Genomic DNA, 17081 nt, shown 5'->3' with positions numbered 1-17081 from the left:
AATACGGGTGGGAAGGGAGCACTCGGCGTCGTTAAAGGGTGTCACGGCTGGTATGCATCTGCCTGCATACATCGAAGATTTCGGTGGCACTCCGCTATTTAGAAATGTATCCATTTTGAACAAGTCTAATGACAGACTGGCGAGAGAAATTATTGAGGCTGGCCAGATATATGCACAATCAGCCACATGTGTCAGTGTCCCGTGAGTTGCCTTGACGGATAAAGAAATGAGATATCTCCTTGGGCATTAGTATTTTGTGCATTTCATTCATTTCATTTTATTACCTTAAAGACCCACGAGGGGCACTACATAAGGGGTGGGTACATATATTTTGGTTCGCAAGTATTAACACAACGAAACATGACTGGTAACACTATTGGCAAAGTTGAATGAGCACGTGATGGCTGCGGTAGCTCGTTCCAGTCTGCTGCAGTACGGGAAAAAATGATGCGGCAAAGCGGGTAGTTCGGGCACGAGGTCGGGAAACTTGAAGCGGATGACGAGTGCGATGATATATGGGGGCCGAAGGGACGATGTAGAGTGCGCGGCCTAATCAACTATGGAAAAATTTATGAAACAAGCATGTGATCAAACATGTGATTATTTTTGAGCTTTGTATTAGCCTTTTCACTGCGCATGTGCTGCCCTCCGTTCGTTCGAAAACCTTTAATTAAGCTTCAGTTGTAAGTGAGCGCCTGTCCTGTCCACTCCTTTTCTTCCCAGCAGTATTTCCGCTCAACGACACTGCTAGAGTTTGCTTCTAATGAAGGTTTCGTATGCTACTTACCTAATTTCAGCCGGGGACAGGCGTCATCATGATCATGATCATCATCATCAGCCTGGTTACGCCCACTGCAGGGCAAAGGCCTCTCCCATACTTCTCCAACTACCCCGGTCATGTACTAATTGTGGTCATGTTGTCCCTGCAAACTTCTTAATCTCATCCGCCCATCTAACTTTCTGCCACCCCCTGGTACGCTTCCCTTCCCTAGGAATCCAGTCCATAACACCTAATGACCATTGGTTATCTTCCCTCTTCATTACATGTCCTGCCAATGCCCCCCCCCCATTTTTTTTCTTGATTTCAACTAAGATGTCATTAACTCGCGTTTCTTCCCTCACCCAATCTGCTCTTTTCTTATCCCTTAACGTTACACCTATCATTCTTCTTCCCATAGCTCACTGCGTCGTCCTCAATTTAAGTAGAAACCTTTTCGTAAGCCTCCGCGTTTCCGCCCCGTAAGTGAGTACTGGTAAGACACAGCTGTTATAAACTTTTCTCTTGGGGGATAATGGCAACCTACTATTCATGATCTGAGAGTGCCTGCCAAATGCACTCCAGCCCATTCTTATTCTTCTGATTATTTCAGTCTCATCATGCCGATCCGTGGTCACTACCTGTCCTAAGTAGATGTATTCCCTTACCACTTCCAGTGCCTCGCTACCTATTGTAAACTGCTGTTCTCTTCCGAGACTGTTAAATATTACTTTAGTTTTCTGCAGATTAATTTTTAGACGCACCCTTCTAATCTGCCTCTCCAGGTCAGTGAGCATGCATTGCAGTTAGTCCCCTGAGTTAGTAAGCAAGACAATATCGTCAGCGAATCGCAAGTTACTAAGGTATTCTCCATTAACGTTTATCCTCAATTCTTCCCAATCCAGGTCTCTGAATACCTCCTGGAAACACGCTGTGAATAGCATTGGAGAGATCGTATCTCCCTGCCTGGCGCCTTTCTTTGATGCGGTATTGTTGCTTTCTTTATGGAGGACTACGGTGGCTGTGGAGCCGCTATAGATATCTTTCAGAATTTTTACATACTGATCGTCCACACCAGGATTCCGTAGTGCCTCCATGACTGCTGAGGTTTCGACTGAATCAAACGCTTTCTCGTAATCAATGAAAGCTATATGTAAGGGTTGGTTATATTCTGCACACTTCTCTATCACCTGATTGATAGTGTGAATATGGTCTATTGTTCAGTAGCCTTTATAGAATCCTGCCTGGTCCTTTGGTTGACAGAAGTCTAAGGTGTTCCCGATTCTATTTGCGATTACCTTAGTAAATACTTTGTAGGCGACGGACAGTAAGCTGATCGGTCTATAATTTTTCAAGTCTTTGGCGTCCCCTTTTTTATGGATTAGGATTATGTTAGCGTTTTTCCAAGATTCCGGTACGCTCGAGGTCATGAAGCATTGCGTATACAGGGTGGCCAGTTTTTCTAGAACAATCTGCCTACCATCCTTCAACAAATCTGCTGTTACCTGATCCTCCCCAGCTGCCTTCCCCCTTTGAATAACTCACAAGGCTTTCTTTACTTCTTCCGACGTTGCTTGTGGGATTTCAAATTTCTCTAGACTATTCTCTCTTCCATTATCGTCATGGGTGCCACTGGTACTGTGTAAATCTCTATAGAACTCCTCAGCCACTTGAACTATCTCATCCATATTAGTAATGATATTGCCGGCTTTGTCTCTTAACGCATACATCTGATTCTTGCCTATTCCTAGTTTCTTCTTCACTGCTTTTAGGCTTCCTCCGTTCCTGAGAGCATGTTCAATTCTATCCATATTATACTTCCCTATGTCAGCTGTCTTACGCTTGTTGATTGACTTGGAAAGTTCAGCCAGTTCTATTCTAGCTGCAGGGTTAGAGGCTTTCATACATTGGCGTTTCTTGAGCAGATCTTTCGTCTCCTGCGATAGCTTGCTTGTATTCTGTCTAACGGAGTTGCTACCGTCTTCGATTGCAGACTCTTTAATGATGCCCATAAGATTGTCGTTCATTGCTTCAACACTGCGGTCCTCTTCCTGTGTTAAGGCCGAATACCTGTTCTGTAGCTTGATCTGGAATTCCTCTATTTTCCCTCTTACCGCTAACTTATTGATCGGCTTCTTATGTACCAGTTTCTTCCGTTCAAGAATCAAGAAGTCTTTATTGAGTAACACAAACAAAATGTATACACAGATATTTGGACCGATAGCCAATGAGGCTAGTAAGCGGTCCAATACAAAATAACATATAGGACAGCAATCACAAACACATTGAAGAAAAACTAACTTTGTAGCCTTGCTTCCATTCCCAAAAAATGTTTCTTGCATGTCAGTTTGAAATTCCTAGCTTGCTTTACTTCAATTGGCAACGAGTTCCAAATTTTCGCTCCTGTAAATTCTATTCGTCTTTCTCCGTACGCATTATGGCAAATAGGAAGGTTAAAATTGCCATTGCTGGCTTGTCTAGTGTTGCGGACGGGAATACTGAATGCACCAAGAGGTAAGGGGTAGTTGGTATTTATAATATTATTAACCATAAGAGCTATTTTGTAATCGCGTAAGGTTGTGAATGACATGATTTGCATTGCGTCAAAAATGTTATTGTTAGAACTATTCGAAGAAGGTAATCCCATGGTTTTCAAGGCACGTTTTTGTAGTCTTAGCAATGGTGTTAAATACGTTTTGTATGTGATTCCCCATGATTCACTGCAATAACTGAGATGACTGTGACATAATGAAAAATACAGTGATCTAAGAATAGCAGGTGGAAAGTGCCGCCGTGCCTTAGACAAGGTAAAACAACCGTACGCAACCTTTTTACACACACTGTGCACCTGTTCCTTCCAAGACAAGTGGCAGTCGAACATGACCCCTAAATATTTAAAAGAAGACACACTATCAATAACATTGTTGTCAACACATATAGAAAAATCACTTAATTCAATACACTTTTGTTTTGAACGAAAAATAACATATTTAGTTTTTTCAGTGTTTAAAGTTAGATGATTATTACGAAACCAGGTCGAGATACGTTGGAGTTCATTGTTAATAGGATTTTCTATTGATTCAAGTGAGTTGCCAGTAAAGATAAGTGCAGTGTCATCCGCATACATCAAAATTTGAGAACACTGTATTGCATTGGGGAGGTCATTAATAAAGAGCGAAAATAAAAGCGGTCCCAGAACTGACCCCTGGGGTACACCACACGTAACAGTTTGGTATGCAGACTTGAACTGTTTGAGGACAACTTGCTGCTGTCGTGAAGAAAGATAACTTTTAAAGAATTCAAGGGCCCCGCTACGCACACCATATGCTTCCAGTTTCATTAAAAGAATGGAGTGTGAAACTGTGTCGAAAGCTTTTTTGATGTCTATAAATACGCTTACAGCAACATTATGGTTATGAAGAGCAGATAGGATAAGCAGATGGATAAGCTTCCCTCCTCAAGTCTATGTTGATTCGAGCTCTTACCATCCTATAGTCACTGCAGCGCACCTTGCCGAGCACGTCCACATCCTGCATGATGCCCAGGGTTAGCGCAGAGAATAAAGTCTATTTCATTTCTAGTCTCGTCATTCGGGCTCCTCCAGGAATGACGAGCCTGACATAGACAGACGTAGTGCTTTTTAAGTATCCTAGTGTCCTTGAGGTAACAGTTACAATATTCGAGACATGCTCCGATCATGTCAGTTTACTGGTAATCAATACGCCTATGTATCGGTGAGAAATAGTGTGCGCTAAAGACGTTGAATTAAGCAATACTGAAAGCTCACATTAGCATTCATTTTGCCTGAAACAGCCATGTTTTCGCACTTTGAGACATTAGGCTCCATCAACTGGCATCGGCTTGCGCAGCGGCTACTCACAAGTCGCCATGGCATCAGACGACCAACATACCACATACATACAGACGACCACCCTTTGTAACACCAGATGGCCAATATGAATTTCTTGTCATGCCTTGCTGACTTTCTAATGCCTCCGCAAGAATTGAGCGCATCATGAGCGACCTTTTCCGTGGTCTCAAGTGAAAATGTGCATTTGCTACTTAGACGATGTGGTTATTTTTTCTCTGGGTTTTCCCATGCCATCTCCGTAGGTTAGAAGAAGTGTTACAGTGCTTAATTGACGCAGTCCTTCACCCCAATGCCACTTTGGCGCAAGTCTCTTCACCATCCTTGCGCATGTAGTACCTAAAAAGGCATTCTTCCTGACGCTACCAAGCTCCGTGCAATTTGCTGATTTTCCCAAACCTCCGTAGATAAAACAACTTTGCAGCTCCCTTGGCCTCTAATCTGAGTTTCGCCACTTTATTCGGAATTTTATGTCCATCACCGTGAAGCAGCTTCTACGGTACGGAGCGAATCGAAAAATTACGCCTGATCGCCGGCTTGTGACGATGCCTTCCAAGAGTTGCGTCGTTTACTAATCTCGCCACCGATCCTGCGTCACTTCGACCCTGCAACTCCGACCGAAATGCGCACCGACGCCACCGGTGTTGGACTCTGCGCTGTGCTCGCGCAGCGCAAGTCTGGGTATGACCAGTACGTCGTTGCATACGCAAGCTACACCCTCACCAAAGAAGAGACGAATTATTCCGTTTTTCGGAGAAGGAATATTTGGCCATGATCAGGGCACTGGGCAAGTTCAGACCCTACTTCAGTGTTGTTGCGTACCACTGTGCCCTTTGTCGGCTGTTCGCGTTGAAGGAACCCTCGGGGCCGTTTGCTCGCCGGGTTGCGCGGTTGCAACGGTGCCGACGCCCTTTCCCGTTCGCCCGTGTCAGCCGTAAGCGCTGCCATTGACCAAGTGCTTTCGTTCCCAGCAGGCAGAGACATGGCTTCAGAGCAATGCGAGGATGCCTACATTAACGTTGTTATTCGCTTCCTTTCAAACGCGTCTACTCTTCCTCCACCCTCTCGATCTTTGCGCCGTCAAATTTTTTATTTCAAAATTGGGCATGGCCTCCTCTATCGCCGGAGCTTCTTCTCTGACAGCCGCTAGTGGTTGCTGGTCATACCTCGACATCTTCCTGGTGAAATATGTTCTGCCTTCCACGCTGTCCCACAGCGTGCGAATGCGGGTCTCTTCACTACATATACCCAGCTTCGCTCCAGGTTTTATTGGCATGGCATGTACACCTTTGTGTGCAAGTACATCCAGTGGTCCTCTCAGTGTCAACACCGCAACGTTCCTGCTCAGCATGTCTCTGGTTCGCTCCAGCCAATCCCGTGTCCTACCAGGCCATTCGATCGTATTGTCACGTGGTAGTGACGGTAGTGACGGTAGTGAGGCAGAAAAACTGTGATTAACGAAACGAGCGCTTTATTGGGCGAACTTGTGCCCTCAAAAACAGGCTACACTCAAAGAACAACGGTAGCGGCTAACACGATCGGCGGTGGCCCAAATCTGATCAGCGGGTCAAGCGCATCGGCTTTTATACAGCAGTCGACGAATGCTCCAGACTAATCGCTGGGATTCGCATGTCTTCCACAAAGTTCTACGCCATTCGCGTCACGCGATGAAATCAGATAGCACAAGGTTCGGTGGCAACAGACAGCGGATAGAAGCATCGATAACATTCCAGAAACTTCCGATACACGCACGCGCATCCCGCGCTGTGCGATAACATTGGTTAGGCGGTGAAACGTGTCGCCGGATGAAGACAGGTACACGTGTCAGTATTGGCATTCGCCTATATGGAACCCCTTTCCAGTACGGCTTCCGAAAACCCCTGGACAGTTGTCGCCATCGAACACTTGGCGTGATACACAGCCGCGCTGCCTGCTGCCACAGCTCGCGATATAGCATCCTTCCTCCTGAAAAACTTTGTTCTCCGTCACGCCGCACATCACGAACATTTGAGTGACAGAGGACGTGTGTTCATGTACGAAGTCTAAAACGCGCTCCTTGCCGAATGTCGCATCATTCATTGCACTATCACAGCCTGCCAGCCTTATACTAACGGTCTGACAGAAATATTTAACCGCACCCTTGGCGGAGATGGTCTCTAAATGCGTCGCCACTGATCACATCGATTGGGTCCTAATTTTGTCGTTCATCACGTACGCCTAGAACACTGCTCTACACGCGACCACAAACTTTTCCCCATTCTTGCTCTTGTACGGCCGTGAACCTTCGACTACACCCGACGCCATTCTTCCGTACTAACCCTCACTCAACTGACTGTGCACCCACCTCTAAAGCAGCCCGCCGCGCCGAGGAATGCCGTCAGCCCACACGTTCCATTAGTATCGTCGACTAATGGCAACGAAAATCTCGATTCCCTAGTGTGGTTTCAGCTGTTGGTGCTGGCCTTTCATCCAAGCTTGTCTCCAAATATCCAGGGCAATAACCTGTTGTTGCGCAGACATCGCCTGTGAGTATATCGTCGAGCCTGCCACGCCACCTAGGGACCAACGCTGTCGTAGTCGCGAAACCGTGCACGTACAGCGTTTCAAGCTGTATTATGACCAACTCATAGTATGGTCACCATGAGAGGCCAGGATGGCTCCTTTTGCAATGGGGGGGGGGGAGGGGCTCTTCTAGTGAAGAGAAATGATCATCGCCGTTGCAGCCACATCGTCAGTTCTACGGGGGGGGGGGCGCAAGCTCGACAATGCCTGGGGCTGCCCTGACTGAAACGGTGCCAACGATACCTGCTGCTCTCGTGTTATGTCTCTTGCTTGGTTTACAAAAGAAATAGCTAAACTGACTACACGATGGTCGTGCAGAAGTATAAAAGAGTACTGTCAAGAGCAACTAAACGAAGTTTGAGCGGTACCTTTTCCGGTTAAGAAGCTAGGACGGAGCGGAAAACTTTGAGCACTTCCTACGCGACCTACAAAAGTTATCCCGAAGCAGTAACTTCGCTGATATAACCTAGTAAATCAACCCGTCTTCAGCATAAATTAGCAGAAGTTGTGGGAGAAGCTCATCAAACTGTAATACCTTACGCTAGTCAAGACGGAACAAATCTGCAAGGCTGCGGAAATGGCCACCCAGCAGAACAGCGCGTGAGCTCAGGCGGAAAAACCGATAGGGTTGATAAAAACGCATCTATTTAAGTGAATTACATGCGACCGATCATATGAACGAAGCAGGCGTGCGGCGTTCGGGAAGACGTGTTTTGTATGTGGAGGCGTCAACAATATTGCAGCGCGTTACAAAAAAGGCCTACAGTAGGCGACGTGGTCAACGTGAAGGGCGCCTTCGACATCCCTTCATGTAAAAAATTGCAGTGTGAAAAGCACGGCGGACTGGAGCGTAAACGCTAAAATTGTCAACCAGGATGCCTTCTTGTAAGTGATAGAGGCTCCCAAGAAAACTTGCTGCTTTGCACGATCTATGGGAAGTGCAAGGGCATGCAACGTTTGAAGCCAAGCAGCTCCATTCTGCGGTCATACAGCGGTGACGCCAACAAACACTTCGGTGTTGCGACGCTACCGGCGACCATAAAAGATCACTCTGGGAGTTTTGACTTCTTCATAGTCAAAAAAAGCTAGCGGGTAATACTCGAACTAAGTGCAAGAGGCGCTCGGACTGAGTGCGAAGTCAGTGGATGCAGACAGCGCTAGCACTACCGACGAAGTACTGCGGCAATATCCTCAACCGCTCCAAGATGCAGGCAGTGTTGCGCCTCGGTATCTGTTGGATTCTGACAGGCAGATATCAGGGTATATAGTGAGTGCTGCAGATATCGCAAATACAACGCACTGGTTTGATACCTGTACTCAAGCCAGGGCAGTGCGTACCCTTGGCACTCCAAGAGCCACTGCGGGTAAAATAACGGAACCAACGGACTGAGTGAGCCCACATGTTATTGCACGAAAAAAGGACGGCCCACTACGTGCATATATTGATACTAGGCATATAAATTAATGCCTGAAACGTGAGAACTGTCAAATGCCTAAGCATGAAGACGTTGAGGCTGAGCTCGTTGGCAGTAAGTGTTTTTCACGCCTCAATGCGAATTCGGCATTCCATAAAATTCTTTTGGAATTTTGGATGACGCCACACCAAAAAACGGCATATTTGGCATGCCCTTTCGTCGCTATCGCTTTCTGAGGCTACCCTTCTGTATCGCCTCGGCTCCTGAGGCGTTTCAAAAACTTTGAGCGAGATGTTTGACAGGGTTATGAAGGGTGCGTGCCTGTGTAGATGACATCTTTGTCTGGGGCGTTAGTAAAAAAGAACTGGCACACGCCTTCGAAATGCATTGCACCTGGCCAAAAACGCTGGCTTGACTTTTAGCGCAAGCAAGCGCAAGTTCGGGCTAACTAAAGTTGACTTTTTGGGTGACATCAACAGTCGAGACGGAATAAGGTCAAACACCACACTTATCATAATCCTTACCGAAATGTCGCCGCGAGCGGACAAAGCTGCAGTGCATGGAATGTTAGGCGTTGCCAATTAATTTGGGAAAAACATTCCGAACGTGAGTAGAAAATACCAACCTTTTGCGCAGTCTCATCAAAAAGGACAGCCAGTTTGAACCGGTCGGCTAACCACGCGAATCTATGACCTTCACATGGCTCAGCCAAAGGTTCAGCAGCGCACCTTTGTTGGCTGCTTTCGATACTGACAAGGAAACGAAAATTTATGATGTGTAACGAAGAAGAGTAGCCTGCCTGCGCCACAGCACCATCGCTACAGGCATGAGCTCGTGGTTGCTGTCTTTCGCCGAACGCTTGTGACGGCTACCCGTTCGCGCACGTTGATAATGAATCTCTTAGCAAGTGGTGGAGGTGCTGGGTTCCGACCACCTTAGAACTTCGGAGTCGCGCTCTACCCCCCATCATGCCCGACGACGCACGCACTCCTCCAGCTCCTCCAACAGCGCCGGCCACCTTGGTTTGTGCCGCTGCCTTGTGTCAGCGAGATCCCCCTATCTTCTCCGGCACAGATGACAAAGACGTTGAAGATTGGATCTCGTCTTATGAGTGAGTGAGTGCCCATAACCAGTGGGTCGACGTTACCAAGTTAAGAAACGTCGCATTCTATCTTGCGGACGTTGTGAAACTATGGTTTCTAAACCATGAAGTCGACCTAATATCGTGGTTGTTCTTTAAGACCAACTTTACCCAAGTTTTCGGTCGGCCTGCAGTAAGAAAGCTTCGTGCAGAACAGCGTTTGCGCACACGATCCCAAGAGGCCGGAAAGAATTTTACGAGCTATATTGAGGACATTGTCGACCTTTGCGAACGGGTGAATGCGTCGATGTCAGAGGAGGAGAAGATCAAACATATTATGAAGGGTATCCAGGACGACGCGTTTCAAATGTTATTATCGAAGAGTCCTCACACTGTCGCTGAAGTGATAGAATTGTGCCAGAGTTACGACGAGTTGCGCAGGCAACGGCTTCACGCCCGACGTCCCACCCCGCCCGCCGACTCTCTGTCAAGCCTTGGAGTCGACGACAACCATGCTGCTCTCTTCGTAAAAATTCAGGAATTCGTTCGCGCAGAGGTCGCCCGCCAGCTATATCTTTGATATCTTCTGTCCAGGAACCACCACCTGCGTTGCATCCTACGATCCGCGACTTCATTCAAGAGCAAGTATCTCAAGCAGTTCCTCCAGCTGCTGAGCAGACACCAGTCACGGCTCCTCTCACTTACGCTGAAGCTGTTTCCCGATCTTGTCCACAAACGCCCCTGCCGCCCTCTATGCATCGACCACCGACATTTTTGCCGCCGTCTATGCCGCTGCACGACCGACGGCATTTTCCTCCTATGCCGCTACCCGACCGACAGCATTTTCCGAATCCTCAACCGCGACCCGGACCTTACCCCCACCAGTGGCCCACCTTCGATGACCACCCAATATGTTTTGCTTGCGGTGGTGCTGGTCACGTGGCGCGCCATTGTCGTCGTTGCATGCTTCCTCTTCAGAACATCTGGCGAGGGCCACCTTTCCCCGCTCCGTTTTCCTCTTCGCCTTCCAGCCTTCCTACCTCTTCCTTTTCCCCTGACCGCCCAACCGCCTCTACTCGCCGCTCACCATCTCCCCGTCGTCGCTCAATTTCTCCGATGTGGCGCCTTCCCGTGTCTACTGAGCAGGAAAACTGATGGCCGCAGTTCCCGAGGCACGAACTGCGTCCACGTCGCATTGCCCAAGTCCTCGTCCCTCTCCAGCCAACGTAATTGAAGTCTCTGTCGAAGGTATCGCCGTCCTGGCACTTGTAGATACAGGAGCCGCCGTATCCGTAATTTCCGCCAAACTCTGCCGCACACTACGAAAGGTTTCGACGCCTCTCTCCGACTTCTCCCTTCGAACCGCAAACGCTCAAAATATAACGCCTCTCGCTGCCTGTACTGCTCGCGTCTTCATTCAAGGTCTACTGTATACCGTCGCATTCGTCGTGCTGCCCTCTTGTTCCCATGACATTATATTAGGCTGGGACTTCCTTGCAAATAATAACGCCGTTATTTACTGTTGTCACGCCGAACTCGAACTTTCTGCGCATCCCGACGTCGAGACTATCGAAAACTACCCTTCTAGTGTTAAACTCTTTGTTTCCGCAGACAATTCCGCCCCTCCACGCTCTTCCCTGCTTGTGCCTGTGTCATGCGCCGCTCTTTCTGATGCCACTGTTCTTTTTACGCCCTCTGAGGTGTTCATTCGCCGCCGATGTTCTCCGCTGCCCTTTGCTCTCCTTACTCTTCGCAATGGCTTCACGAAAATGGTCGTCAACAATCCGACGGCCTGCCCTTTAGCTTTATTTCATGGTGAATGCCTAGGCATCGACGATGGCACGTCATCTTCAGAACGAAGCCAGCTTATTGCTCTCCTGCAGAGGTTCAGTGCTTCTTTCGACAGCCATGCTTACGGTTTGGGCCGCACATCGACCGTTATTCACCAGATGAGATACCGGCAGTCATGCACCTTTACGGCAGCGCCCTTACCGAGTAGCCGCCTCTGAGCGCCGTGTCATTGACCAACAGGTTGCTGACATGCTCAAGCGTGGCGTTGTGCAGCCTTGCAACAGTCTGTGGGCATCACCGGTCGTCCTGGTTAAAAAAAGGATGGCTCTATTCGATTCTGCGTCGACTACCGACGTTTGAAAAAGATAACGCGCAAGGACGTTTACCCGTTACCGCACATCGACGACGCCCTCGACTGTTTGCAGGGAGCTGAGTTCTTTTCTTCGCTGGATTTACGTTCCGGATACTGGCAAGTCCATTTGGCACCATCTGTTCGACCTACAACAGCATTTGTAACACCTGACGGATTGTACGAATTCATCGTAATGCCCTTCGGCCTGTGTAACGCTCCAGCCACTTTTGAGAGAATGATGGACAAGATTTTACGCGGCCTCAAATGGAACACATGTTTATGCTACATAGATGACGTAGTTATCTTTTCCGCTGATTTACGAACCCATCTCAGCCGTCTCGAGCAAGTTCTGAAATGCCTAACTTAAAGAAATGTCGTTTCGGCGCCCGTAAGCTCACTATTCTTGGCCATGTTGTATCGTGAGACGGCGTCCTTCCGTATCCAGCCAAGCTCCGCGCTGTCACCGACTTTTCGCAACCAAAGAAATTAAAGGAGCTTCAAAGTTTCCTTGGTTTATGCTCATACTTCCGACGTTTCATTCGAAATTTCGCTTCCATAAGTGAAACCCTGACAGCCCTTCTGAGTGGCGTCAAAAACTTTCCGCTTAGTCGCCCGCCTGTGATGACGCCTTCAACGCCTTCACAAAATTACGGCGCTTGCTAACTTCGCCACCTATCCCACTTCGATCCTGCAGCGCCCACAGAGGTCCATACTGATGCCAGCGGCGTCGGACTTGGCGCCGTACTCGCGCAACAAAAAGCGGGGTTTGATGAATATGTCGTTGCCTACGCGAGCCGAACTCTGACAAAGGCCGAGGCTAATTACTCTGTTACAGAGAAAGAGTGTTTAGCCATTATTTGGGCCCTTGGAAAATTCCGTCCTTATTTGTATGGTCACCCTTTCGATGTCGTCACTGACCATCACGCCCTTTGTTGGCTGTCTACCCTTAAGGACCCATCTGGCCGACTTGCTCGCTGGGCCCTTAAGCTATAGGAGTACGACATCCGCGTTCTCTACCGTTCCGACCGCAAACGAACGGACTCTGACGCCCTTTCTCGCTCACCGGTCTCCGCTGACTGCGCTTGCCTATCCGCCCTTGAGCCCACACTTCCATCTCATGCACTGCGCAACATGCCGTCGGAGCAGCGCAAGGATCCCTGGATCAGTGCTCTCATCAGCATCCTTTCTGATCCATCCACCTCTTCACCATCTCGCGCTCTTCGCCGCCAGGCTACCCACTTATGCATTCGCGACGGCCTTCTCTATCGTCGTAGTTACCTCTCTGACGGTCGCAAGTGGCTTCTCATGATACCCCGCCATCTCCGTGACCTTATCTGCGACGCTTTCCACGCAGACCCTCAGTGCGCACATGCCGGCCTCTTCAAGACCTATGCTCGACTACGCGTCCGATTTTATTGGCGCGGCATGAATAACTACGTCAGAAAGTTCATTCGCTCTTGTGCCAACGCCGAAAATTACCTCCCGGACAAGTCTACCCGTCACAACCCCTTCCCTGCCCTAGTCGGCCTTTTAATCGTGTTGGTATAGACATATACGGACCGCTACCCTCCACTCCAGCAGGCAACCGCTGGATTATTGTTGCAGTGGATCACTTGACCCGCTATGCTGAAACAGGTGCTCTGCCGAATGCCACCGCCCGCGACGTTGCATCGTTTCTGTTACGACATTTCGCTCTTCGCCACGGGGCCCCTCGCGAACTTCTGAGTGATAGGGGCCGCGCCTTTCTTTCCGATGCTTTGAAGGCACTACTCGACGAATGCCGAATCGTTCACCGCACCAGTACAGCGTACCATCCGGAAACTAACGGCATGACCGAGCGCTTCAACCGTACTCTTGGCGATATGCTCTCCATGTACGTCGCCTCTGATCATTCAAACTGGGACCAAGTCCTCCCTTTCGTGACGTATGCGTACAATACTGCGGCCCAAGCAACTACTGGTTTTTCCCCTTACTTTCTCCTATACGGAAAAGAACCTTCTACTATGCTCGATACCATTATTTCATATACACCTGACGCGTCCGAAAGTACTCCGCTATCTGAAGCTGCTCGTCATGCCGAGAAATGCCGCCAGCTTGCCCACTCTTTTTCCACCGAGGACCAGTGGCAGCAGCAATCCCGTCAACCTGCCGGCCGTTCTGCACCAACTTTTTCGCCTGGCTCTCTCATATGGCTTAGGGTACCCGCTACTACACCCGGCCTCTCCTCAAAACTTGTCGCAAAATACCTCGGACCCTACAGCGTTCTGGAGCAAACGTCCTCCGTCAATTAAATCGTAGCGCCATCACGCCATCGACGGACCTACGCCATCGCGGCTGCGAACTTGTCCACATCTCTAGCATTAAGCCGTACTACGACCCAATAGTAGTCTCTTCGCCTTAAGCCGCCAGGATGGCGCCTTTTTCTGCGGAGCGCAATTGTAACGAAGAAGAGTAGCCTGCCTGCGCCACAGCAGCATCGCTACCGGCATGAGCTCGTGGTTGCTGTCTTTCGCCGAACGCTTGTGACGGCTACCCGTTCGCGCCCGTTGATAATAAATCTCTTAGAAGATGACGCTTCTAAATGCAAAAAGGGGTGAGGCGTGCAGACCGGACACAAGAGTAGAGAAGTGGACAACACGAACGCCGACTATCCGTGTCCACTTCTCTACTCTTGTGTCCTGTCTGCACGCCTCACCCCTTTTTGCATAATGAATCCTTACCAAGTAGCTCAGCTTTATGTCGTTCTGCGCTTATAAACATGGTCTAGGAGCTGCAGTTCTACAGCTTCACGGTGACAGCTGATAGCCTATTGCATATGCGTCATACGTGATGAATGCGACTGAGCATAGCTATTCGCAAATTGGAAAAGAGCCTATGGGCATAACGTTAAGGTGTGCAAAAATTTGCCACTTTGTATACGGGCGTAAGATAGTCATGAGTCATTATAGTCATATAGTAATCAGTTGCAAAAAGAGATGCGCTACATCAGCGGCCGCGTCAGTCTTTATGGCTGCATGAAACCGTTTTCTGCTGAGCTGTCATTAATAAAGGAGGTCATTAATAAAGAACCACATTGTTCTGGCGGCGCGTCTCCCGGGAGCGAAAGCTTCGGTATGTGCGCAAACAACGGCCAGCATATGGCCGCAAAAAGACGGCCAGGGGCAGGCAAACGCGACAATAAGCGGGCGTGTGCACCTCCTCACATACGCCACTCCTGGCTTCTCGCTAAGAGCTGTAACATGTTTCCTTTGTATTTCACACACATCTTAAGCACTGTTCAAACTCACCAAAAAGATATCGTGTACATAGCGGCGTTCATTGTCGCATGCGTACGTGAGATTCTGTAATCGCGATGTTAGTACCATTCAGAAGTGAAGCTACATTGTGCTATCACGGATAAATTAAGAGACCTTCTAGGTATGTAAGGCCCTCTGGGCTGGACTTCTCTGTGATAAAGTAGCCTCGCCGTCAACAGAATTATCTGACTGAGCTACGTCGGTTGCTCGGTCGCCATAGTCAGGGGTTCCAATCGTCGTACGACAATTTTTTTTTTAATCGGAGGATGGCGTGCTTGAATTTCACCTCCTCCAGTTTACTACACTTCCAAGCTTAGAGTGGCGCCTGACACATGTAAACGACGCCGAGATCGAGTGAGGCTATACTAATCAAGGTAAAACCAAATTAAGAACACCCACTAAGCTTCAACAAAAGACACTCCCTCACCAGAGCAGGAATTGGCCTCCCTGGTGCAGTATTCGGCCACTCGCTCCCTAATGACTCATTGGATCAACCAATGGCCCTCACTTTTCAGCAGCTGCGGAGCACCTGCTCAAGGCGGTGGTCAGACCTGTAATGCCGCAGAGTGTGCTAAGAAACTCTGGATCCGGACAGGCTGCCAATGGAAACTGACCCTCGCAACCTTTAACATCCGAACTCTGTGGAGTGAGGCTAGCTGAGCGAAACTCTTTGAAGAACCATCTGACATTGGTTGGGGTATCATTGGCCTCAGTGAGATAAACGGATCTGGTGAAGCTTCTACATAATCATCGTGAGCCTATTTTAAGTCCAATGCAGGACAAAGGCCTCTCGCTGCGATCTCCAATTACCCCTGTCCTGCGCCAACCGAGCTATGCAGGTCTCCCAAATCTTCTTAATCCCCTGCCATTCTTAATCCATAAAGAGATAGCAACCAACAGTGTCGAATTATACAGCATCAATGAGAGGCTAGCAGCAGTCGTAATCAAACTTAATAACAGTATAGGTTAAAGGTAGTACAAGCCTATGCTCTAACATCCAGTCATGACGATGATAAAGTAGATAAGTTTCATGAAGATGTTGAATTAGCGATAAGAAAATTGGAAACTCAGTATACTGTAGTAATGGGCGACTTCAATGCAAAAGTGGGGAAAAAGCAGGCTGGTGAACACGCAATTGGCAACCACGACGTCAATTCAAGGAACGATAGAGGAGAGGTGCTGGTAGAGTTCGCGGAAAGGAATACGCTGCAAATAATGAAGACCTTCTGGAAGCGTAGCAACAGAAACTGGACCTGGAACAGCACTAATGGTGAAACAAGAAATGAAATAGATTCCCCGTTTTCTGCCGATCCAAGCTTAGTGAAGGATGTTAAAGCGTAGTGATCACAATCTGGTGAGCTCTAGGATTCACCTCAATTTGAAGAAAGAAAGAGTAAAATTGGTCAGGAAGAAACAAGCCAATCTAGACGCAGTAAGGGTAAAAGCAGACCAATTAAGGCTGGTACTAGTAAATATGCAGCCTCAGAACAGAGAGATGAGGATGACATAGAGGCTATGAATGAAACCGTAACCAGGCTGGCTTCAGAGGCAGCAATTGAAGTGGGAGGCAAAGCAGCAAGGCAACGAGTAGGGCAGCTCTCCCAAGTAACAAAGGACGTAATAAAGAAATGGCAAAGAAAGAAAGTGCCCAACTAAAGAGATAAAATACAACTTGTGGAACTGTCAAAGCTGACCAACAAGGAGAAAATAAGGGATATTTAACATTTTAACGTGAGAAAGCTGAGGAAGCCGTAAAAAATGGATGCAGCGTGAAATCAAAAGGAACTTGGCATAGGATAAACCAAGATATATGCACGGAGAGTAATATCATCACGGAGGGTAACCAATGACGGTAATATCATCAGCAATCTCGAAGGTATAATAAAAGCAGTGGAAGAATTCTATACTGACCTGTCCACTACCCAGAGGAGCTACGATACCTCCATTCGAAGCAGTAAT

Source organism: Dermacentor variabilis, chromosome 5 (assembly GCF_050947875.1).
Source record: "Dermacentor variabilis isolate Ectoservices chromosome 5, ASM5094787v1, whole genome shotgun sequence".
Taxonomy (NCBI): Eukaryota; Metazoa; Arthropoda; class Arachnida; order Ixodida; family Ixodidae; genus Dermacentor; species Dermacentor variabilis.
Note: the sequence above shows the minus strand (reverse complement) of the source record.